The sequence below is a fragment of the Eublepharis macularius genome, chromosome 3, assembly GCF_028583425.1.
Source record: "Eublepharis macularius isolate TG4126 chromosome 3, MPM_Emac_v1.0, whole genome shotgun sequence".
Taxonomy (NCBI): Eukaryota; Metazoa; Chordata; class Lepidosauria; order Squamata; family Eublepharidae; genus Eublepharis; species Eublepharis macularius.
In genome coordinates, this window is record NC_072792.1 from 105,072,766 (window position 1) to 105,080,478 (window position 7,713).

A 7,713-nucleotide genomic window follows, 5' to 3' on the forward strand; every position below is an offset into this window, starting at 1 on the left:
GCCAATGACACCTGTAAGAAGCAGGCCCTATTCCACCATATTCAGAGTAAAACTTTGGCTTAGGCTTCATGCCTGTAAGAATTCTTTCTAGGCCTGTTTGCTGAGAGAGGCACAGCCTCTGTTAATTAACTGCACTGGTATTCCTATCTTTCCTGAGAAAGTGGCCTTGAGAAGCTCAGTGCCTAGCGCTGCTCTCAGCTCTAGCCATACTCCCTAAACATTCACACTTAGGTAATGTCCAATTAAGTAACAAGCCCTGATTGGTTCCTTGAGCAGATGGCCCCACCACTTTGAAGAAGCCTCACTGTTTCTGGGCAGTTTATCTCTTTCCACCATTCTACTTTTCTACCTCTTGAAACTATTCAGTCCCGTTGTGACCAGCTATGCTACTGTCAGCTATCAGCTATGGAAGAGGAGAGCTTCTAGCTCCATGCCAACTCCAGGATGTCTAGAGTGAGCTGGCATGGATGGACTTTGGTAAGAACAACCTGCCTTGGAACCAACTCAGAGAATGTTTAGACAGATAGCCAGCAAAGTAGTAATTTTAGCTAGAAAGAACATAGATAGATTAGCGAGCTGTTATTTGTTTTTGCCTTGCTTAAATGCTTTTATGAGTGGTTTCTGCCTAGCACACGTTCCTGTGTTCTTTCTATAATAAATTCCTTATACCTTTTACCGGCCTGTGTCCAAGGTTGCTTTCTAAGGAGGTACACACACTCAAAAAAGAACCCAGAAATAAAGGTGCTTCAAATGAACGACTAGAGCTCTTAGAGGCTCCTAGGGGTCCTGTGTGGTCTGGAGAACTGGCAGGGATGGGATGAGAGGCTCTGGGTTGATACAGCACCCAACTCTACCTTCTACTTGATAAGCAAGCAGAAGTAGATATCTCTTCTTGGTCCAATGCCTGGATGCCATAGTGGAGTGGCTGAGGGTTAACTGGCTGAAGTTAAATCCTTTGAAAATTGAGGTCATGTGACTACAAAGGACTTTTGCTGTGAGGAACTTATCACTCTCATTACTCAATGGAGCCCAGCTTTCTGCTGCAGACTCCACAAATAGTTTGGAGATTTGGCTTGATTCTAAGCTTTCCATGGACAAACAGGTGTCCATGGTGGCAAGAACAGCACTTTTTCATCTTTACCAGGCCCGATAACTTTTCTCATATCTATCTCAATCCAACCTTGCCACATTGATCCATATGACAATCACCTCTTATTTAAACTACTGCAACTTGCTCTATATAGGGCTATCTTTGAAGATGCTCTAAAGACTTCAGGTGGTACAGAATGCAGCTGCTGGATTGCTGACCAAGTCACCATGGTCAGCTCATATAATACCTATTTTGAAACAGCTGCAGTGGCTACCAATTAGCCTCCAGATCCAATTCAAGGTGTTAGTCCTCACCTTTAAAGCCCTTTACAGTCTGGGACCCTCAAAACTTTGGGTCTACCTCTCCCATTATGAAACCCCCGCCTGCTTTTTTCATCTTCACAGAGCTTTCTGGTGGTTCCTGATCCCAGGGTTGCACAACATTTTTCCACCAGGAAGAGGGCCTTTATGATTGTGGCACAATTATTTTGGTATCCATTGTTGCAAGGCACTCATGCTCAGAAGAACCTGTTTATATTTTGGAAACTCTATGGCAGAACTTTTCTGGCACGCCTTTGCTACCAAATATTCTTATTTGAGGCAGAGGAAATTGCTGTGCATTTTTATCTACCTGCAGGTTTTATTTTATTTGCAGGGTTTTATTGGCTAGTGTTGAGTCTAGAGTAGTTTTTAATTCTTTGTATTAGGCTGTTTTATTGAGATTTTATTGAATATTATAATTTTGTACTGTGTTTAAACCATTGTAATTGTTGTGAACTACTTAGAGAAGTGGTATAAAAATTGAATAAATAAATAAATGAAACGAGTGAATATAAAATAAAGTGAATTAAATGGAGAAATTGAAGTGATGGTCAAAACTTTTTTATTATTATTTAGCACTGGCAGTAGAGGTGGGGAGGAAAAGCAGTAAATGGCCACCACTGTTGAAAAAAGAAGCCTAGCTGTTACAGACAGATCAGTGATGGAGAATGCCTAGGCAAAGAGCAGTTCATGCAATACTGTGTAGCTGTGCTATTGGTGAGCAGTCAGTAGTGTCCAGTATAGGTTGATTTTGGCCATTCACCAGCAGTTTACCTCCTTAGGAAATGAGCTGCCATCCCTCTTTAGTCATGACTGAGAAGGGGTATCCGTTCATTGTTTTTGGCTTCAACACACTGATATCTGCCACTCCCCCTGCCCACCACCATTCCGTCTGCTTAGATTTCCATCCTTACATTTATGGGGATAAAAACAGGGGATATTTATATGGTAGTTCAAAGGCTTAGTGATGCAATTGTGTATAAATAGTACTTTATTTAAATTTATAATATAGATGTGGATTGCATGAATGTGGAGGTTGTAAATATTGGCAAATCCTTTAATAAAAAATGGAAAGGTAAAGAATAAGTGATTAATATGCCCGACTATATCATGTGCAATAAGAAAAATGACTGAGTGGTAATAAGCAAGTTGGCACAAAATTATCCAATTAAGTATGTAAGAAACCAGTTCAGTAACCAATTAACAAAATGATCAGGAAAATAATCTATAGACCAATGAAGTAACTAAATAATGATGTAAGCACAGACCTGGGTAAGCAATTAAACAGGCAGTAAGAGTATATCAGTCAGGCAATTAGTTAACCAATTAATTAGTTGAGCAGACAATTAATTAGATAAAGGATCAATAGATTAATTTAATTAAACAGTAAGCCTAGCAGAGATACCAGCAATTCAGCTGGCAGTCATGTGTTAGTTTAAAGAAACAATACAAGAGAAAGATCTTTGGAAGAGTTAAACAGTAAGTAAAGAGACACTTAACTATGTCTTACTTTTTGCTATTTGAAAGTACAGTTAGTACAGTAAGTCTCTTTACAGTAAGTAAAGAGACACTTAACTATGCCTTTTTGCTATTTGAAAGTACTTCTTTATGAATAGCTGGAGTCAGTTTTCCACCTTATAGAGGATTCTCTTGTCATCTTGCTGATATCATAGAACTCTAATTTCCTGGATCCTAATGTTGTAATGCTCTATCAGGCTATGAATATGCATGTGTGTTTGTATTCTACAGTGTGTAGAATTGTACTCCATGGTAATAAGTACAGTGAAAGCACTTTTGCAGAGAAAAGAGAAAGGCTTGCATCCTGCCGTGAATCTGTGATGACAGCAGGGATTTCCTAACCTCTTCCTCTTGTTGCAGTTCAAAATGCCTCCTGATCTGCTGCTCCCACATGAACAGGGAGGAGTCAGAAAAGTGAGAGGAGAAATGGAGAAAAAAAATCATGCTCTTATGTCAGTGGAAAATATCTGCAGAATCCAGCCCAAAATTTAAAATAACGTTTGTTCAACGTTCATACACTTGATTTTTGCCAGATATGAAGCATTCTCACTCAGCTGTGTGAACATATGCTGTTATGAGTCCCTTATAGGGAAAAGGAGAGGTATATATATATTAATAAACAAACAAAACAAATTTACTCATTTATAGAACACCTAAGAACTTAGTCAGTAGACCAGAAGTATTTGCTTTGTTGCTTATTAGTTGCAATGCTTTGTTGCTTATTAGTTCAGAGAGAAAAGTTAGGCATTCTAACTTTAGGCAGACCAGGAATGTGAGATCTCTCCTGTCTTGGATGGGGTTATACTTCCATTGAAAATTCAGGTTCATAGCTTGAGAGTGCTGCTTGACACCAGCTTCAGCTGGTGCATGAGCTGTGCCCGTTCCTGGCTCAGTCAGATCTAGCCACAGTAATCCATGCCTTAGTTATATCTAGAATGGACTACTGTAATGTGCTCTACTTGGGGCTACTTTTGAAGATGATTTGGAAGCTACAACTAGTGCAGAATGCTGCAATTAGACTGCTGGTCAGGGCCAACTATCAGGAACATATGACCCCAGTATTACAGCATTTACACTGGCTACCAATCTATACCCAAGTACACTTCACAGTGTTGGTTTTGGTCTTTGAAACCCAACATGGCTTGAGCCTGGGGTATCTGAAGGACTATCTTCTCTCATGTGCTCCTGCCCAGTAATTATGATCACAGGGAAAGGCTCTTCTGACTGTCCCATCAGCTAAAGAAGCTCTTCTGGTAGGTACACAAGAGAAGGCCTTTTTGGTGGCAGTCCCATAATTATGGAACAGTATCCCCAAGGAAGTATACCTGGCCTCTTCACTATCAATCTTCAAGAGAGAGCTGAAGATTTTTTTTTATTTAGGACTGCTTTTAATTAACTTTGTTTTTATATCACTGGCAGTTTTATTAATATTGTAAGCTGCCTTGGGTTCCTGCATGGTAGAAAGGTGGCTAACAAATGTGTTAAATAAATACATTGTAGTAACCCCTAAATTTCTGAGTACAGCATGCAAACAAATGCCTTAATTTTACATTGTTATAGAATTTTGAGAATTTGAACATGTTGTGCACCTGATTTATATGTAAGGATGAACATTCTCATAGAAACAGTAAGACTTTTCTAAGACCAACATGGTTTTCCTTTAAGTTTCAGAAATTTCTTTGATTGATGGGCAGCACAGTCCTGAGGGCTGCCAAAGTGGAAGTGGCTGGCTGCCAGTGCACAGCAGCAGCACCTGTTCATTCTCTAAAGGGAATCACATAGGCTGGGGACAGGGCAAATGGCCTGGCAGTGGGACCAAAGGAGCTGTGGTTGTGTCAGTTGCTCCCACAGAACATCACAGGGATAAAAGTACATGGAGAACCCACCATCCGTGAAGTGGCAGCCACAGGGATCTGGACCCAGGGACATCCAAGCAGAGAGTCAGGGAAGAGCAGGCTCATGAACTGCCATGCAATGCCCATGGCATGCACCCCACCCACATAAAGCGTGATTCCTGCCATATAAAACTCAGGCAGCAGCATAAAAAATGGAAAGAGAGCCTCCTACCCTGCATACCAGGATCACTCCCAAACAGATCTATTCTGAAGTAAGCTCAGTGTGAAGCAATGTCCATAGAAACAGCCACCAGCCTCTCAAGGTACCCAATAGCTATTCCTTGAGCTGTACTGAGACCTTCAAGCATTGCTGACCTTGGACCACAGCATCTTCTATTTGTGTTGGGTCTCAATGTCTGCCCACATGGACAACAGTGTGGAGGGATGTGCTGTTTCAGACATAGGCCCCATGCTAGGGATCTGGTAGTGGCTCAAAACTTTCAACCGCACCAGGGTATGTACCAGCTATACCAGCCGGGCTGTACCAGGGTGCACCATGTTCCTGGCAATCTCCCCCATCCCCTGCATCCACCACCACATCCCTGTCTTAAGATATGGAGGCCACCTGCTGAGATACCTCATCCACAATAGCCCACCTAATGGTCATTGTCAGGAGAATGACTTCCCCAGCTCTATGGCCCATCTCAAATGGATGTGGGCATGAAGATGCTCCACAACACCTGTGGAGAAGGCCAGGGTGATTTAGGTGGGAGGGTGCAACAGACAGTAACACATCAGCCAGAAGGACCTGCCAGTGTCACGTGAGAACCCAACACCATATCCCATGCCCACAGCCACCTCACCTCCATCCCTGTCTGCTTTTCCAGCCGCCATGGTGGTTGTGATCACCCCAACACTGACCCCTATTTCCTCCTGGCTTACCACTGTAATATGGAAGGTTTGATGTGGCCCAGTGGGAGCTTGTCAGAGGAGTCACTCAGGGCAGTTGATGGGCCCACAGCAGGACCAATGTCTGCAGCCTTCTCCATGATCACTGAGTCAGCATATAGCTCAGGCCCCTCATTAGCCTCAGCAACCAAATATCTGGCACTGGCATTCCCATTGAGTGAGAAGGCCAGCAATGGTGGGCAATCTCCAATGTCAACCCAGAGGTGTGCCACATGACCACAAGGCCATATACCCACTGGATGAGAACCTGACACTACAAATAGCCAACACAGTGGGTGGGATCACTGTGGCTCAGCACTAGGCATACCCTCCACTGCTGCCTGCTCATAGGGGATACCCTGGGCCTCAAGGGCATGCACACATCTCTGAGCCATCTGAAAGGAGTAATTCCACTGCTTCAGAGTAGATGCCTTTGTCTGTGCAGCATGGCCCAGGAAAGAGATCCACTCTGCTGCCATGTACCAGAAGGCACAGAAGAGACCACTAACAGAGCTATCCCTAGCATGCACCCTCACTGGCATGCTCCACCACCAGCCCATACACCTACTCCTTCTCCACCTTGGTCAAGTTAGTCTAGCTGCGGGCATCATTGCTCGCAGGGTCCTGTACAGCCATGTCAACATGCCACAGGAGAATGTAGGGTTGGGCCAGGCACTGTGGGAACTAACAGACTATGGAATTCATCCCCCCATCAGCCATAAGGGCAGTTGAAGCCACAAGGGGCACAGAGTCCATCTCCTAAGGATGGAAATAGGCAACATTCCCAGGCTGCAGTGGCTTAGGGGGCCAAATAATTCTCAACACGCCCAGACATGCCCCTCCCCCACCAGCATTGGTACTAACAATCCAGCACCCCACCAGCACTTAGCATTAGTGCGACAGCGCCAGAGAATTTCTAATATACGCCAGCAAATCTACAAGACACAGCAGTGTACAAGCTAGTTGGCTCCCTGTGCACTTTCATTCTCCCCCTTCCCTGAATTGCATCATTAGGTATTCTCTAGGTGTATTATTCTTTAAATATTTTCTACTGTTTACAAGTCTGTAAAGGTATTTTTTAGAAAGTCAAAGTTCTTTACCTGTGAGAAATTTCAGCAAAATGTAGCGATACCCCTCCCTCACCCACTGGTTTTATAGACTCAAATCTAGTTATACTTGCAAAGTACCTATGTATTCTGGTTCTCAGTTTCTGCTGGGCTTAAAAGATGCTGAGGAAGTAATGATGTATTTTAAAAGTGAATAACGTTCTTTTAGAAAATATTACTTCTTTGTCTTTAAAGTACTTTGCACCTTCGAAAATATTTTATTTAGAAAATATTACTTGAAAGACTTTTAAAGCACTCTCTGCCTGACATGTGCTTCAGCTGTGACTGTGTAAAGGCAGAAGCAACATATACTACACCAACATTACAAAACAAATCAGGCCCAGTTTTTTCTGTCAAAGTTTAAGACAAACAAATTAAACAAAAATGGCACGGTTTACACTGTTTTGGAGAGCGGCTCTTGTTAATAAATTCACTTGTTGTGCAAAATAGTATAAAATAATCATTTGCAGCTAGGGACTGGCAGCCCTAGCCATGCCTGCTTTTTATGTCCTTGCAGAATTTGAAAAAGACTCTCCCATCAAAGAGTCCCTAACTGGCCAGAAAAATTCAGCTCCTGCTCCCATTGGTCACTCACTCAATCTCTTCCCTTCCCCTTCCTTCTACCTCACTCAGCCCTTGCCAGTGTGGAAAGCCCCCCAGAAAAAAAAGGACTTGGAAGAAGCCAGCCACTTTAAATATGCTGGAGCTGCATTTGCTGGATCTACCAAGTATACTTGGGATATTAGGTATTCAGAATCCTTGATGTATTCAATATTCTCTAAATGATTTGGTACAGCTGGATAATGCATAATCAGCATATCCTGCTATATATTTGGTATAGTAATATGGAATTGCACACCTCTAATCTTAAGGCATTTAAATTTTCACAGACCAGT